The sequence below is a fragment of the Salmo salar genome, chromosome 11 (assembly GCF_965601325.2).
Source record: "Salmo salar chromosome 11, fSalSal1, whole genome shotgun sequence".
NCBI classification, from domain to species: Eukaryota; Metazoa; Chordata; class Actinopteri; order Salmoniformes; family Salmonidae; genus Salmo; species Salmo salar.
The window spans coordinates 8,166,415-8,192,206 of record NC_138301.1 but is presented as its reverse complement, the minus strand read 5'-3'; the positions used below and the strand labels follow the sequence as shown (position 1 = coordinate 8,192,206).

Sequence of the window (25,792 nt, the reverse complement as noted above, 5' to 3'; positions counted from 1 at the left end):
TCTCAAACTAGACACTCTAATGTACTTGTCCTCTTGCTCAGTTGTGCACTGGGGCCTCCCGCTCCTCTTTCTATTCTGGTTAGAGCCAGTTTGCGTTGTTCTGTGAAGGAGTAGTACACAGCGTTGTATGAGATCTTCAGTGTCTTGGCAATTTCTCGCATGGAATAGCCTTCATTTCTCAGAACAAGAATAGACTGACAAGTTTCTGTCACGTCCTGGCCAGTATAAGGGTTAATTGTTATTGTAGTTTGGTCAGGACGTGGCAGAGGGTATTTGTTTTATGTGGTTCGGGGTGGTGTGTTTGTTGAAGGGCGTTTGATTTATTATTTCCGGGTTTTGGTTTATGTTCTATGTTTAGGTATTTCTATGTTTAGTCGAGTGAGTGTATTTCTATGTTAGGTTAATGGGGGGGTTGAGACTCTCAATTGGAGGCAGGTGCTTCCTCGTTGCCTCTGATTGAGAGTCCTATATATGGGTAATTGTTTGGTGTAGGTTTTGTGGGAGATTGTTTCTTGTCTAGCGTGTGTGAGCCTGAGAAGACTGTTCGCGAGTTCGTTTTGTTGTTCTGGTGTTCATTTGGAGTCTAATAAAAGTTCAAGATGAGCAACCACATACCTGCTGCATTTTGGTCCTCCTTTCCCAACGACAACCGTGACAGTTTCAGAAGAAATGTATTTGTTTCTGGCCATTTTGAGCCTGTAATCGAACCCACAAATGCTGATGCTCCAGATACTCAACTAGTCTAAAGAAGGCCAGTTGTATTGCTTTTTTAATCAACACAACAGCTTTCAGCTGTGCTAACATAATGGCAAAAGGGTTTTCTAATTATCAATTAGCCTTTTAAAATTATAAACTTTGATTAGCTAACACAACGTGCCATTGGAACACAGGAGTGATGGTTACTGATAATGTGCCTCTGTACGCCTGTGTAGATACTCCATTAAAAATCAGCCATTTCCAGCTACAATAGTCATTTACAACATTAACAATATCGACACTCTATTTCTGATCAATTTGATGTTATTTTAATGGACAGAAATGTGCTTTTCTTTAAAAAACAAGGACATTTCTAAGTGACCCCAAACTTTTGAACGGTAGTGTACATACAGAGGAATAGAAAGCACATGTAGTACTAGAAATACATGACATGAGGCAATTACATGCTTGAGGGCAGACTAGGGTAGCATTCCTCGGAGAAAGAGATGTAGCTATAGAGGACATGGTTTTCAGGTTACTGAGGGCCAAAAGGAGAGAGAGACAGTGTGTTTAAATTTAACTAAAGCTCTGCAGCAGCCTGCAGAAACATGAGAGAGGAGAGAGAGAGAGAAAGAAGCAAAATAAAGGATTCTGGACACATATCTATGATCTATGACTCATTACCTATCTGTTAGCTATCCCTTATCTATCATAGATCATCGGCATCGATCACAGAGGCCCAGAAAAACAGACTTTCAGAATATGGTTTGAAAAATTTAAAGAAACTCTTCTCCTAATGGAAAAAAAGGTGATTCAGCAGTGTGTAAGGTGTATTTGGCTTTCGCTGAACTGTGTGAAAATCTGTTCATCTTCACGCATGAACGCAAGGACTCTCACACACACACACACACACACACACACACACACACACACACACACACACACACACCACACACCACACACCACACAGCGAGAGAGCGTGTGTGCGCAATCAGAGCCATAGTAAAACGAAAGGCAAATCCTGGTTAAGATCATTAAATTCTAGTTTGAATAAAAGGTCAATGTCATAATCATATGTTTGTTTACAATATGGAGGATTGTTTGCTGAGCTAAACCCCAGCTGTCACAGCGACACAGGGGAAGGAAAACGCTTCCAGACAAACTACACACCTTCTTTGCCCGCTTTGAGGATAATTCAGTGCCACCGTCGCGGCTCGCTAACAACGACTGCGCCCTTTCCTTCTCAGTGGCTGACGTGAGTAAAACATTTAAACATGTTAACCCTCGCAAGGCTGCTGGCCCAGGCGGCATCCCTAGCCATGTCCTCAGAGCATGCACAGACCAGCTGACTGGTGTGTTTACGTACATATTCAATCGCTCCCTATCCCAGTCTGTTGTTCTCATATGCTTCAAGATGGCTACCATTGTTCCTGTACCCAAGAAGGCAAAGATAACTGAACTAAATGACTACGGCCCCGTAGCACTCACTTCTGTCATCATGAAGTGCTTTGAGAGGCTTGTCAAGGATCATATCGCCCCCACCTTACTGGCCACTCTAGACCCACTTCAGTTTGCATACCACCCCAACAGGTCCACAGATGACGCAATCGCCATCGCACTGCACACTGCCCTATCCCATCTGGACAAAAATAATATTTATGTAAGAATGCTGTTCATTGACTACAGCTCAGCATTCAACACCATAGTACCCTCCAAGCTCATCATCAAGCTGGAGGCCCTGAGTCTCAACCCCTCCCTGTGAAACTGGGTCCTGGACTTTCTGACACGCCGCCACCAGATGGTGAAGGTAGGAAACAACATCTCCACTTCGCTGACCCTCAACACTGGGGCCCCACAAGGATGTGTGCTCAGCCCTCTCCTGTACTCCCTGTTCACCCACAACTGTGTGGCCATGCACGCCTCCATTTAAATCACTACCACAGTATTAGGCTTGAACAACGACGAGACAGCCTACAGGGAGTCGGTGAGGGCACTCGGAGTGTGGTGTCAGGAAAACAAGCTCTCACTCAATGTCAAAAAACCAAAAGGAGATGATCGTGGACTTCAGGAAACAGCAGAGGGAGCACCCCCTATCCACATCAAAGGGACAGCAGTGGAGAAGGTGGAAAGTGTTGTTCCTGGACGTACACATCATTGACAAACTGAAATGGTCCACCCACACAGAGAGTGTGGTGAAGAAGGCACAACAGTGCCTCTTCAACCTCAGGAGGCTGAAGAAATTTGGCTTGTCACCCAAAACCCTGACAAACCTTTACAGATGCACAGTCGAGAGCATCCTGTCAGGCTGTATCACTGCCTGGTACGGCAACTGCTCTACCCTCAACCGCAAGGCTCTCCAGAGGGTTGTGCGGTCTGCACAACACATCACCGGGGGCAAACTACCTTCCCTCCATGACACCTACAGCACCCGATGTCACAGGAAGGCCAAAAATATCATCAAGGGCAACAACCACCCGAGCCACTGCCTGTTCACACCACTATCATCCAGAAGGCGAGGTCAGTACAGGTGCATCAAAGCTGGGACCAAGAGATTGAGAAACAGCTTCTATCTCAAGGCCATCAGACTGCTAAACAGCAATCACTAACTCAGAGAGGCTGCTGCGTACATTGAGACCCAATCACTGGACACTTTAATAAATGGATCACTAGTCACTTTAAACAATGCCACTTTAAATAAGGCCACTTTAATAATGTCTACATATCTTACATTACTCATATCACATGTATATACCATTTACTGCATCTTGCCTATGCCGCTCGGCCATCGCTCATCCATATACTTATATGTACATATTCTCATTCACCCCTTTAGATTTGTGTGTATTAGGTAGTTATTGGGAATTTTTAGTTTACTTGTTAGATATTACTGCACTGTTGGAACTAGAAGCACAAGCATTTCGCTACACTCGCATTAACATCTGCTAACCATGTGTATGTGACCAATAACATTTTATCTGATTTGATTTGAGAAACAATAAAGCTGAAGGTTACGCTAGATCACAGACTAACTAATCTCACCTCAGTTATGCATAAACACGCACGGATGCCGACACACTAATACTCACGAACATGCTCAGGCGTACACACCGGCACATACACGTCCTCCTCAGCCCCCTGTACAGAGTGACGCTACAACAGATTAAGTTGAGTATCCTTCAATGGCCTGCAGAAATAACAACGGCAGAGATAGTTACCTTGTCCAATCTGCCCTACTTTGTTGTTCTAACACACTGTCGCCTCCGACGGCTCACTCACTGAAACAACAACACACTGGATGACTCAATAACAACATAAAACAAAGACAGAACACATAACAGAGGACACACACACACACACAGCCTAGAGAAGGACATCCGAGATAGTAAACACAGCACACCAAGGTCAAATTCCTGGGGAAAACTTTTAGGAGATAGTACCTTAAGGAAAATAATTATGAGAAAAGATATCAGAAAATGTAGAGATGCAGGACACAAACATTCTGTAGGTAGACTACAACAGAGAGAGATACTGTAGGAAGAGAGGGACAGAAGAAAATAATGGTACAGAAGGGCTACAATGACAGCACCAACACTATTCACTCAAGGGGGAACAGAAGGAGAGAACAGAGGATTGCTGCTCACCTCTCACTCCTGTTCACACAGGAACACACACACCTCTCTCTTTCTGTCCCTCTCTCACACACACACTCTTGTTCTGTCTCTCTCTCACCTTTCCACCTGTAAGACGTGCTTGTAGGTCTGACAAGGACTTTGACAGCTGACAGTGAAAACAAAGCCGACATACACACCAAGTGGACAAACACAGACCCACACAGTCGATAATAAAAAGCTGCAATGACCTTTGCACATTCTTTCGACCGGCGTGTTTGTGTAAGCTCCAATCGTTTCCTCTCTGTGTGTTAAGTGTCTGCCAAGTGTGTAGCCGCAAGTCCACGTTGTTGTGCACAGCCACGCTTTCAATAAGTCTCTCTCTCAGAAAAAGGGGCGAGAGAAGCTGAAAGGAGAACAAGAGAAAGGGGGAGTGGTGTCACCGTGCACACGGTTAACCCTCTGTGACAAAAGACAGGAGTTGGTTGGAACTCAGGAATGCAAGAATCTCTCTCATTGTCTCTTGCTCTCTTTTTCTGTCTCTTTTAACGCAGAGACTGGGTTAACTCTGCATTACTGAGTAACCTGATCCAAAGAGTGGATGACTAACAGTGTGTGTGTGTGTGTGTGTGTGTGTGTGTGTGTGTGTGTGTGTGTGTATTCCTTCAATTCACATTTCATTCTGCTTCCTGTAGGGTGTGGATAATTCAAATTAAAATGTATTGTTTGAATTAAATTACATTCAGAAATTCCAAATTTGATTGGTTAAATCCTCATTTCAGCCAGTGTCTATTCCACAAGTTACCACCAGCTAAAGCTATGAAGTTGAAATGCCTATTTACTTTTTTCCATCTCACTGAGCAATCCACTATCTCATCAGCCCAGCCACGCAATTTATAAACTTGATCTCTGCTATAAAAAATATCTAGACATTATGTATAAACCTTGCTGTCTGTCTCTCTGACATTTGCAACATTGTTTCAATATTCAAATTCGATCTCCAGCTGTCCCATAGTATTGAACATGTTGGGAAGAGACAGACAGGCAGACAGCTTTTCTCAGATGGCATAATTTTTATGGATATATACTAAGTTTCCTGCATTATTAACTCGACTTCATCTCGGGCCTAACAACACCTGTGCCAATATATTCCAAACACCGGCTTCATCACTTAACCTCTTACATCTAGATGTTCCGCTAGCAGAACACCGCTCCAATATCCAATGATAGGGCGTGGCGCGAATTACAAACTCCTCGAAAATCCGAAAACTTCCATTTTTCAAACATATGACTATTTTACACCATTTTAAAGACAAGACTCTCCTTTATCTAACCACACTGTCCGATTTCAAAAAGGCTTTACAACGAAAGCAAAACATTAGATTATGTCAGGAGAGTACCCAGCCAAAAATAATCAGACACCCATTTTTCAAGCTAGCATATAATGTCACAAAAACCAAAACCACAGCTAAATGCAGCACTAACCTTTGATGATCTTCATCAGATGACACTCCTAGGACATTATGTTATACAATACATGCATGTTTTGTTCAATCAAGTTCATATTTATATCAAAAACCAGCTTTTTACATTAGCATGTGACGTTCAGAACTAGCATTCCCACCGAACACTTCCGGTGAATTTACTAAATTACTCACGATAAACGTTCACAAAAAACATAACAATTATTTTAAGAATTATAGATACAGAACTCCTTTATGCAATCGCGGTGTCCGATTTTAAAATAGCTTTTCGGTGAAAGCACATTTTGCAATATTCTGAGTAGATAGCCCGGCCATCACAGGCTAGCTATTTTGACACCCACCAAGTTTGGTACTCACCAAACTCAGATTTACTATAAGAAAAATTGGATTACCTTTGCTGTTCTTCATCAGAATGCACTCCCAGGACTTCTACTTCAACAACAAATGTTGGTTTGGTTCCAAATAATCCATAGTTATATCCAAATAGCGGCGTTTTGTTCGTGCGTTCAAGACACTATCCGAAGGGTAACGAAGGGTGACGCGCCGGCGCGTATCGTGACAAACAATTTCAAAATATTCCATTACCGTACTTCAAAGCATGTCAAACGCTGTTTAAAATCAATTTTTATGCGATTTTTCTCGTAAAATAGCGATAATATTCCGACCGGGAGACGTCGTTTTCGTTCAAAGACTGAAAATGTAAAATGGACTCTTCACGTGCACGCGCGCACCCGTCTCATTGTTCTCAGATCGACCACTATCCAAATGCGCTACTGTTTTTCAGCCAGGGACTGCAGAGTCATCATTCAACGTTCTGGCGCCTTCTGAGAGCCTATGGGAGCCTTAGAAAGTGTCACATTACAGCAGAGATCCTCTGTTTTCAATAAAGAGGCTAAAGAAGGCCAAGAAATGGTCAGAGAGGGCACTTCCTGTTTGGAATCTTCTCAGGTTTTGGCCTGCCATATGAGTTCTGTTATACTCACAGACACCATTCAAACAGTTTTAGAAACTTTAGGGTGTTTTCTATCCAAATCAAACAATTATATGCATATTCTAGTTTCTGGGCAGGAGTAATAAACAGATTAAATCGGGTACGTTTTTTATCCGGCTGTGAAAATACTGCCCCCTATCCATAACAGGTTAAGTAGGGAATGTGTGTGCATCTAGGCTTGTGTACTTACGTATGTGCGAGCTCATGCGACGGGGGAGTACAGTGCTCTAATTAAAGTAGAGACAATGCTGTTTTTGCTAAACAGAGAGCTAGTTGGAGCCTGCGTCTGGCCAGCTATCTAAATTAAGCTGTGATGATCGATCCCCTATTAGAGGCAGTAATAACTGGAGAAAGTCTGAAGGGAGATTCAACTGAGCTGAAAGAGCAGAGAGAGGAGCAGAGAGTACAGTCTCAGCACTACTTATCTCTTACACAGGAGCACAACAATACTGTATATACCCATGCAAGGCCAGTCACAGGCATATGTATGTGTGGGGAGGTACTGTGTGTGTGTGTGGGGGGAGGTACTGTGTGTGTGTGTGTGTGTGTGTGTGTGTGTGTGTGTGTGTGTGTGTGTGTGTGTGTGTGTGTGTGTGTGTGTGTGTGTACACGTGTGTGTGTGTACACGTGTGTGTGTGTGTGTGTGTGTACACGTGTGTGTGTGTGTGTGTGTGTGTGTGTGAGAGAGAGAAAAAAAGTTCTATCCTGAAATTCAATCTCAGTCCCTAGAGCAACAGTTTCCCTTTGAGCCTCAAGCTAAACCAAGACAGTCAGATTCCAGTAGAAACAACACTAACAACTGGTAGCAGCGCTAGCCGTTCTATACCAATACCAAAAAGAAAACACCCTGATGAAACGGACAGTGATTCATACAGTACTTCTACAGCCACCAGTTTTAAGGTTTCACATTGCCAATGGACCTTTAGTGCAGTTGAACTGGTTTCACTGCTTTCTTCTAGTCTCCAGTGCTCATTCTCCTCTGGTTGCTTTGGGTAGAAGTTACCCATAGGCACAGTTATAAATCTAGGATCAGCTTACCTTCTGCCATTCCTGCCCTTAACCATTAGAGGAGAGGCAGCAAAGAACTGACCTTAGATCAGTGTCCAGGGATGTTGGCTCAGGATCCGGTGGCTGTCAAACCAGATGACTAATGCAGGTTAACACCTCCACTTATCTCCTAATTATGGGGTTAAAGGTCTGGCTGGGCCTTGGCCAGTAAACCTAAAGTCCCCCCACCACAACACCCATACAGGGGGTCCGACATAAACGGGGGGGGGGGGGGGGGGCAGGGTTGGGTTTCCCCACCACCATAAAATATGTGGAAAGGGGAAGAGAGAGGAGGGAGATGACATGGTTTAGGTTTCCCTGGCTCCCAAAGTGTGTTCCACATAAATAGGTGGGTAGGAAATAGTGAGGAGGGAGCTGGGTGGGGGCTGTATTTGCCCTCCAAGAACATTCTGGAACGCCTCCATGCATCCTATGAGAAACACAGTAGCCCCAGTGCAACTTGTCTGCTCTACCTTTAAAAGGAGGCGTGGCAGGGAAGGCTGCTACTGTGTTAAAAACACAGGATAAACAAGCTGCCAGACAGCTAATCTCTTCTCCATAGGAGTTGCAGACACTGGGCTGATCTGATCCCTGCCTTTCTCCCCCGCAGAGACAACTAATGGGTTGGCTTTCAGCACCACCGAGCAAGACAGATAACTGCTACAAACACACACGCAATAGACATGCATATAGGCAGACACTCAATTGCGGATGCGCGCACACACACACACACACACACACACACACACACACACACACACACACACACACACACACACAACAATTTGCCCTGCCATTTTAGCCACACCTGCCCACATCACTGTGCACGCCCCCCCCCCCCCTCAAGTTACTTACACATAACATAGACAGCACACTAGTACAGCATTTTGCAACATGTACTGTACCAGTGACCGATGAAACATAGTCCTCCTCCTATTTTAACCAGCTCTTTTTAACCAGGTCATGTTTAAGACAAATACAACACTTAGAAACCACTGGAGGCACAACTCACCACTACAACTGTGCCTCTGTTGCCTCCCTTCTGTGCAGTCTGTCTCTGTATCTACTCTGCTGTCACTGTCAGTCTGTCATGATTTCATATAGAGCCAACATATTAAGGAACTGGCACTACATCTGTCTCTCTCTGGTTACTTCCTACCTCCACTTCACTCACCTCTGAGCTGTCTCCGCTAAGCATCCTTTCCCACAGCACTGGTACCAGAAGACCAGGGATCACGCTGCCTGTGCTTGGCCCAGCAACATCCTAGTTGTGAATGAATAGACTCATATACTAGATAAAGAAGAATAATGACTGAATAAATGCTTAACAGATGACCATTGGCTCATAATAACTTATAAAAGCCTAACTACTATCCCAAGGGTTAATTACTATTACACTATAATTTAGAGCCAAAACATAAAACTGGCAGTACATCTGTCAGTGTCTGTGTGTGTCTCTCTGTTTTTTTTCATGCCTCCACTGCACTTGACTGCTGCAGCAGCAGCTGAGCTGTCTGTGCTTCTAGGTCTAGCATGCTCTTTCCAAGGCATAGACTGACCAGGTGAATCAAGGTGAAAGCTATGATCCCTTATTGATGTCACTTGTTAAATCTACTTCAAAACAGTAAATATGAAGGGGATGAGAGAGGATTTTTAAGCCTGGAGACAATTGAGATGGATTGTGTGCCATTCAGAGGGTGAACATATCGTAGTAACCTCAAAGCTCATCACTATGCTTAGGACCCTTGGACTAAACACCTGCCTCTACAACTGGATCCTGGACATCGTGACGGGCTGCCCACAGGTGGAAAGGATAGGTAACAACACATTACCACGCTGATCCTCAATACAGGGGCCCCTCAGGGGTGCGTCCTCAGTCCCCTCCTGTACTCCCTGTTCACCCATGACTACATGGCCAGACACGACACCAACACCATCATTAAGCTTGCCAACAACACAAAAGTGGTAGGCCTGATCACGACAACGATGAGACAGCCTATAGGGAGGAGGTCAGAGACCTGGCCGTGTGGTGCAGGATAACAACCTCTCCCTCAACACGACCAAAACAAAGGAGATGATTGTGGCCTGCAGCAAAAGGAGGACTGAGCACGCCCCCCATTCTCATCGACGGGGCTGTAGTGGAACAGGTTGAGAGAACAGGTTAAACACATGTCCAAAAAAAACAAATGTTTCCTGATCTTTCTTATTTATCTCAGATATAAGACAGACACCTCAGAACAAACTTCCTTTTCATGTTTTTTGGGACTATCTGTTGGTCCATGTAGTGAATATGTTATTCAATCCGATAGTATGGGCTAATAGTAGTAAGGCCCCCAAAAATGTTACATCAAATGATTTCATCATTTTTGGGCTTAGACTCTTATGGGTTAGTTATTAAGTGATAACGCCCGAGAAGCCGGTGTATAGAGGATATATTGGCACGGGTGTCGTCTCAGGCCGGCAAACCGTGCCAATATATCCTCCAAACACCTGCTTCAAGGGCATTATCACTTTTGTACGACGGGTTACCAACATATTCAAATAATGATTGACATATTTTCATTAAATATATTATTTTGATGAATTTATTCATTCTATTTCATCCTTCCACAAGATATAGTCCCAAAACAAATCTAGAGTTGCTACCTAAGCCGGCTGGTCTGTTACGGGCGTCGTATAGAGGAGACCAAGGCGCAGCGTGTAGAGTGCTCATTGTTATATATTTTAATGAAAACGAACACTAGACAAAATAACAAAATGACAGCCAACAGTTCCGTCAGGTTCACAAACTAAACAGAAAGCAACTACCCACGAAAACAAAGGGAAAAACAGGCTGCCTAAGTATGGCTTCCAATCAGAGACAACGAATGACAGCTGATTGGAAACCATACCCGGCCAAAACATAGAACACAAAACATAGAATGCCCACCCACCTATCACACCCTGACCTAACTAAACAGAGAAAACACAGCTCTCCTAGGTCAGAGCGTGACATGGTCGTTCGTTCTATTGGTTCTGTTGCGAGAGACGCGACCCAGTCGTTCAGTCTTTTTGTTCTGTAACTATGGCGCGACCAAGTCGTTCATTCTAAATGTTCCATTGCCATATTGGCTGGCAACGTTCTTATCCCTAGCTCGTCTGCACTGTCAAACAGCGCAGACAGAATAACAACAGTAGCTGGATTTGTTTAAGCTGTTTTCTAGTGGCATTTATTTGAATACATTCATAACAATGAGCAAATGAGGCACGATTTCGCCCGGCATAGAAAATGTGCTCTCTCGTTAGGACAGTGTTGTTTAGAGGAGCTAGCCAACAACACAGCTAACACAAGAACTTCAAATGTATGCTGGAAAGACTTCATACTAGCTGCACTTAGTTTTGTTTTACCTTTTTTCCATTGACATTTCTTTGTACATATCCATAATCTTGCTACCAGCTGATTCATGATTCGACTGGCTGAGAAACGCTACCTGCCTCTCTCTCTCGTCCCGACTCCCAACCCCAAACGTTCATTACTATGCGACAGTTGGAGATCGAATTTGAATATTGAACCAATGTTGCAAATGTCAGAGAGAGACAGCAAGGTTTATACAAATCTCCACTGTTGAAAACTAAATGCTAGTCTAAAAGAACTGTGAGATTATCTCTCCTATAAAAAGCATCTAGACATTAAGTTCAGAACTTCCCTGCCTGGGTTGATGAGACAGTGGATTGCGCAGTCAGATGGAACATGGTAAATAGATATTTTAAAGTCAAATATTTACCCGGTGGTAACTTGTGGAATAGGTTGAGTGCGCTGGAGTGCGCTTTTAACCAATCAGCATTCAGGATTAGACCCAAACGTTGCATAATTAAGCAATAATGCATGAGAGGGTTGGGTATATGGCCGATATGTGGTATATGGCCAATATACCACGGCTAAGGACTGTTCTTAAGCACGACGCATAGTGGAGAATGCCAAGAGTTTGCAAAGCTGTCATCATGGCAGGGTGGCTACTTTGAAGAAAATAAAATACAAAATATATTTTGATTTGTGCAACACTTTTTTGCTTACTATATGATTCCATATGTGTAATTTCATAGTTTAAGTCTTCACTATTATTCTACAATGTAGAAAGTAGTAAAAATAAAGGAACACCCCTGAATGAGTAGGTGTGTCCAAACTTTTGACTGGTACTGTATATATACACACTACAGTTCTAAAGTTTGGGGTCACTTAGAAATGTCCTTGTTTTTGAAAGAAAAGCAAATTTTTGTCCATTACAATAACATCAACTTGATCAGAAATAGAGTGTAGACATTCTTAATGTTCTAAATGGCTATTGTAACTGGAAACTGCAGATTTTTTATGAAATACCTACATAGGCATACAGAGGCCCTGTCACAGCTTTCTTCGTCGGAGGACGATATAGCGAAATCGTCCTCCGAAAAGGTGGACCAATATGCAGCAGAGTTGGTGTTCATTTCCTTAATTTATTAACAAACGTTGAACACGAAAAAACAAGAAAACAATAAGCACGACAAATGACAGTTTTGCAGGCTCACAAAAACACGCAATGCAAAAACAATCTCCCACAAATACAAGACAAACACACCCAACTAATATAGGACTTCCAATCAAAGGCAACACCAAACAGCTGCCTTCAATTGGAAGTCCACCCCAATTAACTCAACATAGAAACACACTCACTAGACTACACATAGAAATACATAAACATAGACCATAACTCAAAACCCGGAAATAATAAATCAAACGCCCTCCTAACTAACACACCACCCTGAACCACATAAAACAAATACCCTCTGCCACGTCCTGACCAAACTACAATAACAATTAACCCTTATACTGGCCAGGACGTGACAGGCCCATTATCAGCAACCATCACTCCTGAGTTCCAATGGCACGTTGTGTTAGCTAATCCAAGTGTATAATTTTATAAGGCTGATTGATAATTAGAAAACCCTTTTGCAATTATGTTAGCACAGCTGAAAACTGTCCTGATTAAAGAAGCAATAAAACTAGCCTTCTTTAGACTAGTTGAGTATTTGGAGCATCAGCATTGGTGGGTTTGATTACAAGCTCAAAATGGCCAGAAACAAAGGCCTTTCTAGTGAAACTTGTCAGTCTATTCTTGTTCTGAGAAATTAAGGCTATTCCATGCGAGAAATTGCCAAGAAACTGAAGATCTCGTACAACGCTGTGTACTACTCCCTTCACAGAACAGTGCAAACTGGCTCTAACCAGAATAGAAAGATGAGTGGGAGGCCCCAGTACACAACTGAGCAAGAGGACAAGTACATTAGAATGTCTAGTTTGAGAAACAGACGCCTCACAAGTCCTCAACTGGTAGCTCATGAAATAGTACCCGCAAAACTCCAGTCTCAACGTTAACAGTGAAGAGGCGTCTCAGGGATGCTGGCCTTTTCCAACTACAATAGTCATTTACTACATTAACAATATCTACACTGTATTTCTGATCAATTTGATTTTAAAATTGTAGCTCAGTTGGTAGAGCATGGTGTTTGCAACGCCAGGGTTGTGGGTTCGATTCCCACGGGGGGCCAGCACAGAAAAAAAGATGAAAAAAAATGTATGAAATGAAATGTATGCATTCACTACTGTAAGTCGCTCTGGATAAGAGCGTCTGCTAAATAACTAAAATGTAAAATGTAAAATGGGCAAAAAAAAATAGCTTTTCTTTCAAAAACAAGGACATTTCTAAGTGACCCCAAACTTTTGAACGGCAGTGTACATATACACTACCAGTCAAAAGTTTAAGAACACCTACTTATTCAAGGGTTTTTCTTTATTTTTACTGTTTTAAATAATAGTGAAGACACCAACACTATGAAATAACACATATGGAATCATGTAGTAAGCAAAAAAGTGTTAAACAAATCAAAATGTATTTCATACTTGAGATTCTTCAAAATGCCAGCCTTTGCCTTGAGGACAGCTTTGCAAACTCTTGGCATTCTCTTAACCTGTTGGGTCTAGGGGGCAGCATTTGCACGTCTGGATAAAAAAAATGTACCCGATTTAATCTGGTTACTAATCCTACCCAGTAACTAGAATATGCATATACTTATTATATATGGATAGAAAACACTCTAAAGTTTCTAAAACTGTTTGAATGGTGTCTGTGAGTATAACAGAACTCATTTGGCAGGCAAAACCCTGAGACATTTTCTGACAGGAAGTGGATACCTGATGTGTTGTATTGACTTTAAACCTATCCCATTGAAAAACACAGGGGCTTAGGAATATTTTGGCACTTCCTATTGCTTCCACTAGATGTCACCAGCCTTTACAAAGTGTTTTGAGTCTTCTGGAGGGAGATCTGACCGAACAAGAGCCATGGAACGATGATGTCCCATTAGACACCTGGCGCGCGAGTTCATGTTGGGTACCCTCGTTCCAATACGTTATAAAAGAGTATGCATTCGTCCACCTTGAATATTATTCATGTTCTGGTTAAAAAAGGCCCTAATGATTTATGCTATACAACGTTTGACATGTTTGAACGAACGGAAATATATTTTTTCCCCTCGTTCATGACGAGAAGTCCGGCTGGCTTACATCATGTGCTAACGAGACGGAGATTTTTGGACATAAATGATGAGCTTTTTTGAACAAAACTACATTCGTTATGGACCTGTGATACCTGGAAGTGACATCTGATGAAGAGAATCAAAGGTAATGGATTATTTACATAGTATTTTCGATTTTAGATCTCCCCAACATGACGTCTAGTCTGTATCGCAACGCGTATTTTTCTGGGCGCAGTGCTCAGATTATTGCAAAGTGTGATTTCCCAGTAAGGTTATTTTTAAATCTGGCAAGTTGATTGAGTTCAAGAGATGTAAATCTATAATTCTTTAAATGACAATATAATATTTTACCAATGTTTTCTAATTTTAATTATTTAATTTGTGACGCTGACTTGACTGCCGGTTATTGGAGGGAAACGATTTCCTCAACATCAATGCCATAGTAAAACGCTGTTTTTGGATATAAATATGAACTTGATAGAACTAAAAATGCATGCATTGTCTAACATAATGTCCTAGGAGTGTCATCTGATGGAGATTGTAAAAGGTTAGTGCATCATTTTAGCTGGTTTTATGGTTTTGGTGACCCTGTCTTTGACTTGACAAAACATTACACACAACTCTTGTAAATGTACTGTCCTAACATACTCTAAATTTATGCTTTCGCCGTAAAACCTTTTTGAAATCGTAAAACGTGGTTAGATTAAGGAGATGTTTATCTTTCAAATGGTGTAAAATAGTTGTATTTTTGAAAAATTTGAATTTTGACATTTATTTGGATTCAAATTTGCCGCTCTTGAAATGCACCTGCTGTTGATGGATTGCACCACGGGTGGCACGCTAGCGTCCCACCTAGCCCCAAGAGGTTAACTAGCTTCATGAGGTAGTCACCTGTGACTCAGTGCCTTCAAAAAACAACAACATCATTAACTTAACTTAGTAGTTAATCATCCAAAGCTGGCCGGCACTCAAAGAAAATAAATGAATCGCTAAAAACAGAGATCATGAACATAAAGAACATGTAATATCAGAGAACATCTCCATGTATGAGAGAGTAAACTGTGAGGGTTTCTCATCTGAGAGAGAACAATAGAGGAATAGAGAGGGAGAGAGCGAGAGTGAAAGAGAGAAGGAAGTGTGACAGTAGGCCTTATGGGAAAAGGGAGAAGAAAGAGGGACTGTTTATGGGGGGGAGAAGAGGAGATGAGAGGAGTGGAGTGCAGTGGAGAGAGGGATGATAAAGGATTGGGTATAGTTTATTTCCCCAGTGGAGTAGAAGCTCCATTTCTTACCTTCCAAAGCAGAAGATGAGAGGCATTTATCTCTCTGAAAGAGTAGTGGATGAGAGGTGGAAGAGAGGAGGAGTGGATAAGATGGAGTAAGGGCAATTAGAAGGGGAGAAGAGGAGAGAGGAGAATGGGTGGAAGTAGGTTTAGAGATGGAGAGAGGGGAGGGAGAAGTGTAACAGATGGAGAGAGGGCACGAGAGACAATGAGGACAGTAGAAGTGTAGAGAGGGGTGATGAGGAAGGGATGAGGATGCTTACTTTAGGGATAGGAGAGACTTCCATTATGAGCCTGTATGAATCACATCTCTCTTTTAATCTCTTCCCTATTTTTTCCTCTTTCAATATGAAGAGTTTATTTCCAAAACGCAATGTCAATCAATTTTTCACATTTGTGTTTTTTCATCCGAAAGTATTGCTTATGGGTATGTTCATGTGTGTGTAAAATATGACTGTTCCCAAATGTTTGATTCATAGATTTTAGATGTGTATCAAAATCGTTTATTTTCTTTTACGGTATATATCCATTGTTAAGCTGGAATGGAATGTTCGTATCCTGTATGTTTGACTGTGACATGTGGTTGTCTCACCTAGCTATCTTAAGATGAATGCAAGTTAAGTTAAGACGAATGCAACTGTAAGTTACTCTGGCTAAAAACATCTGCTAAATGTATCAGGAATCAAGGTAAGACCCAGACGCAAACACGTCAAATTGACAATGGTTTAATATTCCAACGGGCAGGCAATAGACAGGTCAAGGCAGGCAGGGGTCAGTAAACCAGAGGTGGGGCAACGGTACCGGACGGCAGGCAGGCTCATGGTTAGGGTAGGCAGTGTTCAACAATCCAGAGGTGGGACAAAGGTACAGGTCGGCAGGCAAGCTCAGTGTCAGGGACAGGCAGAGTTCAGTAATCCAGAGGTGGGGCAAAGGTACAGGTCGGCAGGCAGGCTCAGTGTCAGGGGCAGGCGGGCTCAGAGTTAGGACAGGCAAAGGTCAAAACCAGGAGGGTGAGAAAAAGGAGAGACTGGGAAAAGCAGGAGCCGAGAACAAAAACGCTGTTTGACTTGACAAACAAGATGAACTGGCAACGAACAAACAGAGAAGAAAGGTATAAATACACAGGGGATACTGGGGAAGATGGGAGACACCTGGAGGTGGGTGGAGACAATCACAAGGACAAGTGAAACAGATCAGCGTGTGACAAAATGACTGCAAAGTCAAATGTAAATGTTTTACATACAGATCTCAAATTACTGTATTGAACAATTTTTTCTTTATTCTTTATTAAAAATGTAGTTATTTGTTACATTTCACTCTGTAAAACCTAGCAGTACTACTTATTTCTTGAGAGTGAGGTGGATATATAGCATTTTTTTTAAAACATGATTATTTGTCTCTCTGAAATGAAACCATAAAATATGATAGATTTTAAACAAATAAATGTCTGTCATTGAACAACCCAATTCCGTGATTATATAGTGAAAAAAACACACCGATCTCTTTCCTAAGTTCTTTAAACAATAAAGGTTAGTGGCCTCCCGAGTGGCACAGTGGTCTAAGGCACTGCATTACAGTGCCACTAAAGATCCTGGTTCGAGACCAGGCTCTGCCGTGACCGAGAGACCCATGGGGTGGCGCACAATTGGCCCAGTGTTGTCCAGGTTAGGGGAGGGTTTGGTCGGTCGGGATTTCCTTGTCCCATCGCGACTCCTGTGGCGGGCCGGGAGCATGCATGCTGACATGGTTGCCAGGTGTATGGTGTTTCCTCTGACACATTGGTGTGACTGAGTTCTGGGTTATGTGGGCATTGTGTCAAGGAGCAGTGTGGCTAGGCTGGGTAGTTTTTCGGAGGACGCACAGCTCTCAACCTTTGCAGTTGAGAGCAGGAGTTGCAGCAATAACTGTAACTACCAATTGGTTACCATGAAAAAGGGGTGAAAACAAACTTAAAGTGTATATAAACTCTTCATATACTCCCTCCCTCAATCTAAACAAACAGTTAGTATTTATCCCTGTCAATAACTACTGGTGGACTCATAAACAGGGCAATTTAAAACTTCCACCCCACTGCCTCCCATCTCCACCCCTGCCCCCACCATCCCTAAAACATATACACTGAGTGCAGAAGACATTAGGAACACCTGCTCTTTCCATGCTATAGACTGACCAGGTGAATGGTAGAAGGTGCCAGGCCCACTGGTTTGAGAGTGTCAAGCACTGCAACGCTGTTGGGTTTTTCACGCTCAACAGTTTCCCATGTGCATCAAGAATGGTCCACACTACCCAAAAGACATACAGCCAACTTGACACAACTGTGGGAAGAATTGAAGTCAAACATGGGACAGAATCCCTCTAGGACGCTTTTGACTTCCTTGTGGAGACTTCCTTGTGTGCCCCAATGAATTAAGGATGTTCTGACGGCAAAAGGGCGTGCAACTCAATATTAGGAAGGTGTCCCTAATGTTTTGTACACTTAGTGTACCTATACACAACCCCCACTGCATGGCACTGACCATAAACACACAGCACAGCAGGCTCTGACATATTCTGAGATACTCTATCCTCCCCTGTGTGCAAAGTGTATAGTCAGAACATCACCTGACCCTCTAAGCCCTGTGGGAGAGCCAATCAGGCAGTGGTAAAGACAATAAGCGCCTTCCACTTTCACTGGTCAGGGGTCAGAGGTCAGAGGTAGGGGTCAGGGCGAGAGAGGTATTGTGCCTAACCGGTCAGCTCTGCAATGATGTGTCTGGCTCCTGTGAGGAGAGGACCAGTGGGATGTTGTGTGTGTGTGTGTGTGTGTGTGTGTGTGTGTGTTTTAGTAGAGTTAAGGACCTATGAGAGCCTGTGAATCACATCAAATCCCCACCACCCACATATCAGTGTGAACATTTATACCTAGAGCTCAATTTGATTATGATCCAATGCCCTGACAGAGACCTTATATGAGTCTCACAGGATACAGCCTGTCACACAGCACGCCCCGGAGAGAGTGTGTTGTGTGTTTAACAAAGGATAAACACATGCACCCACCCACAGATGCATGCTCACTAGGGCTGTCCCTGACTAAAATATATCTTAGTCGACCAAGAGTCGTCTGTTCTTTCGACCAATTAATTAGTCAACATTTTTAAAACGTGACTTTTCCATATATTGACACATCCTATGTGTTTTAATCGAATCAACTATATTCACTGAGCTTGTCTGATGCTTTAAGCACACTCTTTGATTAAATAATTAAGATAGACAAATTACTTGGGGGAGTCCGACCAGCAATTGATTTGATTGTGCCGGGTCAGGCTCAGACTTGCTGCACTGTGTTTAAAAAAAAGACAGCGAGTAACTGTGTGACTAGCACCCGTTGTCTCCCTCTCCTCCCTGCTTCAGCGACCACCACAGAACATCAGTCTTTATTGCGCTGTCGTGTTGCTGAAACTGCAACATAAGCACAGACATTTCTGACTGAAAAGTTCTGTAACCGAAATCCCTAATTTATTTAGGAAAAACATTCCCTATTCCCTCAATATTTGCTCCCTTTATTTGCCGCATCTATGCATCGCATGCACGTGACCAAAGTATTAGAAGAGAATGTTGACTATGTAATTATTACTCCAGAATGTCCATTATTCCAGATGACGATTCGGACGGGATAAGTTTATTCTAAACTGCCCCCTGAATTTGTATAATTTTTTTTTTTATCAATTGTGACGGAAGCCTGGAGGTTTTTATTCTAGGCATGAAGATACAGTATTTCAACATGTTCAGGTGATAGGGCCACACTGATGACTCAAACTTGGTTCCCAAGTTTCTAAACAATAGCAATCATTTTTGGTATAGTGTCGCCATAATATTTAATTGAGGAAGTGTGATAATAATCATTAGGATATTTTAGTGAATCTCAGTAGGTCCTAAATGCCCCCAGCCTTCAGATGTGAGCTAAACACTGTTTAAAGGCTATGGTCGAGAAAGTTAAATGATCATTTCCAAACGTTTAGGTCAGTTGAATGCTGCTTTGTGATCTATTAACAGCAAGGGTTGCATTAAATAGCCTAAATATCTTTTTTACTGATGCATTTGGCAATATTCAATTAATACGCACAAAACATATTAACAAAAGCTTTCATTGTGAAAGTTGGTAGGCCATTCATATATACTGTAGCTTATGAGCAGCAAACCGCAATCAACACCTGTCAAACTCAGACATTTCCCTCAAAACGCAGGGAAGTCGATTCGCACGGGACTAGTAGTTAGCCAAAAGCAGTCTTATGGCTTGGGGGTAGAAGCTGTTAAGGAGGCCCTAAAGCTTACCCACTAATGCCAGATAGCCCAAAATAATGAAAGAAAAACCTTCATATAGCCTATAAATATAAATTGCACATGAATGATACATTTATTATTTTCTCTTTATTCAACCCGCCCTTCATCCACACAATATTTCATGACCCTAAATGCACCTGCCCCCTGGATATAACCGCGGGGACTGCATGACTCACACACCACAAACAAAGTTACCCACACATCACCACATCTGGCTGTGAATATAGATTGTGTTTTAAATGTTTAATGAGGACAAATATAAAGCCAAGCCATTTGCAGCAATGTTAAGTGTGCTTGGATCAAAGCAATCGAGGCCAGGCAGACAGCAGGCTGACAGATAGGGGATCTGGAGGGGGAAAAAACGCACACCTGTTTACATGAGGTGCTGGCTAGCAGAGTAGAACACTTAAAAAAGAAAAGGAGAGCCTCATACTCTAGGAGCTCAGATGTAATAATTGAATAACCTAATATCCAACTTTTCGACAGACAAGTTGTCTTCATCACGGTATAATGGTAAACACGTTCGATGCCGATATAACGTAGGGACGAAATCAAGTGGTTCGCTTCCAAAAAGTGGGCCGCAACTAGGTAAGTCGAGTTCCTGCACCTAATGTTGCTACGATGCTCCGGGATTTGCACTTTCAATTCGCGCTTCTTTTTACCCACATCATTTTTACCACAAGGAGAAGTTATAAGATAAATAACTGCCTTAGTGGAGCACATCAAAATAAACATTTGATTGGGATCTGTTTCCCTATTTGGGAGTGTTTGAAGGATCTACATTTGTAAGTGCCATTGCATTGAACGCAGCCATTACACTTGTAGTTTCCATCCTGTAGAGGCGCAAATAAAAGTTTTGCAGGGATATTTTGGAGTGGTAAATCAGAGTTTAACAATTGATCTCTGAGATTTCTGCCCCGCGACAATACAACCAAGGAACCTGTCCGTAAACACATTACCGATACTGTCATCAGATCTTAGAATGGGCCAATGTTTGTGAACAATTCCCTTAATTTGTTCAGAGCACTTTGAATAGCGGGTAGTTAGAACGCAATAATGCTTCTTTTTGCGACAATGTCCTTGAAAGATCATGTCTCGATTTGTTTAGAATTTTCTCAATGGCAGTATTAATCGGACCATTTTTGTACCACCCTCCTTGAATTTTATTTGCGTCTCAGGCATATTTCTGTCGGAATCTGATTGTTTTTGCAAATTCTTTTGATTTGACAGAATTGGCTGTAGGGAAAACTGTTTTTCAAGGGAAGCCCTCAACAAAGTGTTACGATCAATAGGTTTCCTGTAAAGATCAGTGTATAAAACATTATCCTAACACAACATCAGAAGATCAAGGAAAATGATGTGACTGCATAGTAAATCTCAGGTGACAGATAGGGGATAACACAGATATCAGCAGAAAGAACCAGTCTGCTGCACAGAGGCTGATTGAACCACAATATACGACGATTCGCAGGCTACAGTTTGAAAAGTACATTCACACGCTTACACACAGGCATGCAGGCACACGCCATTCCAGAATTTCCATTGGTTACTCACCAGGTTCGCTCTCTGAAATTCCGTTTAATGGGAAAAGCAACTCCTCAATACTAAGAGACCTCACTGGTCAGCCTGGTAATACAAGAGGGAACTCCTCCCTCTCTCAACCTGGAAAGAAACAGGGAAACAGTGAGCATTACAGCTAAAGATAAATAACATAAAATCATGCTCAGGGATTCGGATGACAAGTAACACACAAGTTGATCAAAAGTACCAATAACAACAGGAGTTTGTTTAATCAATCAATCCTAGTATATGTTATATATTTTTTTTTTTTTTTTACAGCGCTTTCAAGTGTGTGCAAGCGTGCCAGAGAGCGCCTATCTTTTCTCAAAAGCTTCACTTTCTGTAGCCTCTCAATTACATGGGCTCCTGAGTGGCGCAGCGGTCTAAGACGCTGCATCTCAGTGCTAGAGGTGTCACTACAGACCCTGGTTCAATTCCAGGCTCTATCACAACCGGTCATGATTGGGAGTCCCATAGGGCGGTACACAATTGGCCCAGCGTCGTCCGGGTTAGGTTTGGCCGGAGTAGGCCGTCATTGTAAATAAGAATTTGTTCTTAACTAACTTGCCTAATTAAATAAATCAAAATAAATATGTTGCCCAGACATATGGTGAATAAAGACAATCGATGAGAGTTCATTACAGACTTTGAGAGTGTCTAAGTCACATGGTACTACATTATAAGAGACTGAGAGGGAGGCTGAAAAGATTGGGGTATTTTAAGATGGAAGCGAGAGCAAAGAGAGTAAGTAACAGAATAAATGTATTATGTCCTTCGCCCATCCTTCTCTCCTCCTTGCTGTGTTTCCAGATGGCCATCTCCTTCTTAGAGAGAACAGAGGACGTGACCTCTGTCAAAAGCTACAGAAATGGCTGCCTTTGGGCCCCGGGCCCTGCTGTACTCGGAGTAAACACATACTCACCTACACAACAGTCTCCATACTAGACACTGACAGCAGGGGCCTGAAGCATTAAAGTTACACCCAGAGCCACACACACACACTCACACACGCATGCAATCAAACACACACACACACTCTCAGATCCACATGAGGTCTCCGTCTATTCTTCTCCTCCTGTTGATTGTTAATAGCTGGAGTGTTGCCATTGTTTGCCTGTTAACAGCAGCCCGGTGTGGTAACAGCCCACTGATGGTGACATGAATGGGACAGATTGGCCCATAATGGAATGGCTGCCGTAAAGCTCTATACGACCAGGGGGAATGGGACCTACTATGTCCCAAACAGAGCCACACTGTCTGGGGGAGAGGAGGGGTGAAGTGAGATGAAAGAAGAGGAGAGGAGGGAGGGGTGAAGGGAGAGATGGGCATAGGTAGGGAGGGAAGACCAGTGTCTCTTGACATATTACACAGATAACACACTCAGGGAGATAGTAGAGACAGCACTGCCCTCTAATCAAGCAGTCCAGTCATTCAAGTCTGATACTCTGACTCATCATCAATCAAGCAGGGTCTTGGCTGTACATATGGACACAAGTTAATTAGAGGCAAGAATCAGAGAAAAAGAAAGAAAGAAAGAAAGAAAGAAAGAGAGCGAGAGGGGGAGAAAAGGAGAAAAAGAGAACAAGGGGAAGACAGGGGCAGAGCGATAAAGAAGGGGAAGAGGGAAAGAAAGAAGATAGAATGGGAGAGGGAGAGCGATGGCTCCAACAAGGCGATTTAAAAAGATGACTTCTTACTGCTTGCAGAAACACTGAAAAAATGACATTGCCGTTTCAAATTACATTACTTCAAGAGAGCTTCGATGTAGTCACGATAAGTTAACAGGCCAAAGATAAGGATACATTTTCTTTTAAGTTTCCAATAATCAAATCCAGAGTAAAACCTCTCAAATTGAGGTTTATAGTTTGGCCAAGTTTGAGAGCAGTGAGTGAGTTTGGTGTGTAGGCCAATTGTGTGTGTTAAGAGTGCGACCTGTGTGAGATGAGTATTTTCTATGAGAAAGATATGCGTGCGTGCGTGTGTGTCTGTATCCCTCGAAAAATCCCATGCATGACTAGCCAGAACACACACACACACACACACACACACACACACACACACACACACACACACACACACACACACACACACACACACACACACACACACACACACACACACACACACACACACACACACACACACACACACACACTGCCTTTAAGAACAATCCCATTTAAAGCTAAAGAGATATTGTTGTCTCTTCAGGAACGACCACAGAGATAATGAAGATAATGTAGAACAGTAATCTCTCTCTGCTCCATTACACCCATGTCCCCCAAAGTAGCACATTGCTACATTAGCTTAGCATTCAGCACAGCAGTAGCCGTAGCTCCCAAAGCAGCACAACACTAAATTAGCTTAGCATACAGCGCAACAGTAGCAATTTCCCACCGCCACTTCTTTAGCTTAGCACACACCACAGCACATCTCCCACTGTCAATGCAGTTACGACGCAACAACGGCCACACCAGTGTGCTAGCAATCTATGGTTGCTACATTGGGCTTCCCAGAATAGGGCTCTACCACCTGGTGAGCACTAAAGCTATTCTGGGAGATTGTTGAATACCTGGATGAAGTTGAAGAGGATTTTCAGAATGAGCTCGGTCCAACTTAGCAACCCTATAAAACTACAGCTGCATTCAACACATTGTCACCGATCCACCCCACTCTCTGGATGCAGCTGGATATTGTGTCAAGTGTGAATCAATGCTAGCCTCTGAACGCACCCCTAAGGGAACAACAGCAGACAAAAGGCTAGGACACACACACAAGCGCAAGAACACATGCACAGACAGACACACACATATACAAACACACACACTGGAGTGTGATGTCTATGGCGATAACAGGTGTGAGTCTCACCAAACAGTCAAGGCATCAGAGTGTGTTAAAAGGGGAGGGTTCACACACACACACGCACTCTTCCCACATTCATACACAACCTGACTGAATCCCAGCACCTTGTGTTTCGTGTGTGTGTGTGTGTGTGTGTGTGTGTGTGTGTGTGTGTGTGTGTGTGTGTGTGTGTGTGTGTGTGTGTGTGTGTGTGTGTGTGTGTGTGTGTGTGTGTGTGTGTGTTAATCCTATCCCCAAACCTTAGCCCTAACCCGCTGGAATGAATGCCTAAACTTAACAGTTACAAAAGTATGTTTGTCCATTAAACATTGAATTTCAAAAGGGAGACTGAGTTCCTGTTGGTCACACAGCAATGTTAACCACACGTGTACACACGCAAACACTCTATGATGTAAACATGTATTCAAAGAACCTGGGTTTGACATTTACCAGAGAATTAGCTTGAAGTCACCCCCTCCCTCCACTGAGATGGAATTGCATTAGGCTAAAATGTCTTCAAAGACAGCAATCTCACGCACTCACACACAAACACTCAAAGAAGCAAACACACAGGCATGCATAGAATATACAGAGATAACACAGACACAAAGAAACAAACACATAGCCTGACGGGCTCTGACTCGTCCACACACAGTCCGCTCAGGGCGCCGAATTTAGGAGCGTCGGCAAAATACAGTTTGCATTATTTATGGATAACATTAATAGTGCCGTGTGTGGGTGCTTATATTTGTCCTATTTCAAGTGTACAAGTGTGTGTATTATACGCATGTGTCATTTGGACATTTTTTGCATATCCCAACTCCCCCGGAGACCCTCGGACAGTGGGTTCACAGGGTCTGCCATTATCAATGGCGACCCTGGAGCAATTAGGGTTCTAGTGCATAGAGTGTTGGGCCAGTAACTGAAAGGTTGCTGGATCAAATCCCCAAGCTGACAAGGTAAAAATCTGTCGTTCTGAACAAGGCAGTTCCACAGTAGGCTATCATTGGACATTATTTTATCAAATCAATTCTCTATGTGTAATTATTATTACGTGATTAAACTAATCATGTAAACTTTAATTAACTAGGAAGTCGGGCACCACAGGAAAATGTTTATAGAGTCTCTTTTTCCCGAATCGACTCTTCAGATATTTTCATATCCTATCGAGTACAGTCTTGTATTAATGTACTATTATTACCTCATCAGTTCTCATTACTGAACATTACAAACCCATGGATATCTGCACGAACCCTAGTTTCCATAATGAATCAGCGATATACAAATTGGCTTAATTATTACCAACTAACTAATCAAATCACAGAAATACATAAACAAACAATATAGTTATTGGTTACTAACACAATGCATTGATAAGTCCCTAGTGGGCTAAACCAGTATGATGGCTTGGTA

General features: G+C 42.7%; 1 protein-coding gene across 4 annotated transcripts in view; it reads right to left on the bottom strand.

The window, feature by feature from the left end:
• Window positions 1–25,792, bottom strand: part of LOC106561911 (xylosyl- and glucuronyltransferase LARGE2s) — a 120,636-nt gene that overhangs the window by 46,256 nt on the left and 48,588 nt on the right. Inside the window, exon 2 of one of the 4 annotated variants that reach the window (XM_014126255.3) lies at window positions 21,536–21,643. The gene's annotated coding sequence lies outside the window, so the exon portion shown is untranslated. The other 3 variants (XM_014126259.3, XM_045688949.2, XM_014126258.3) reach the window with 3 other exon arrangements.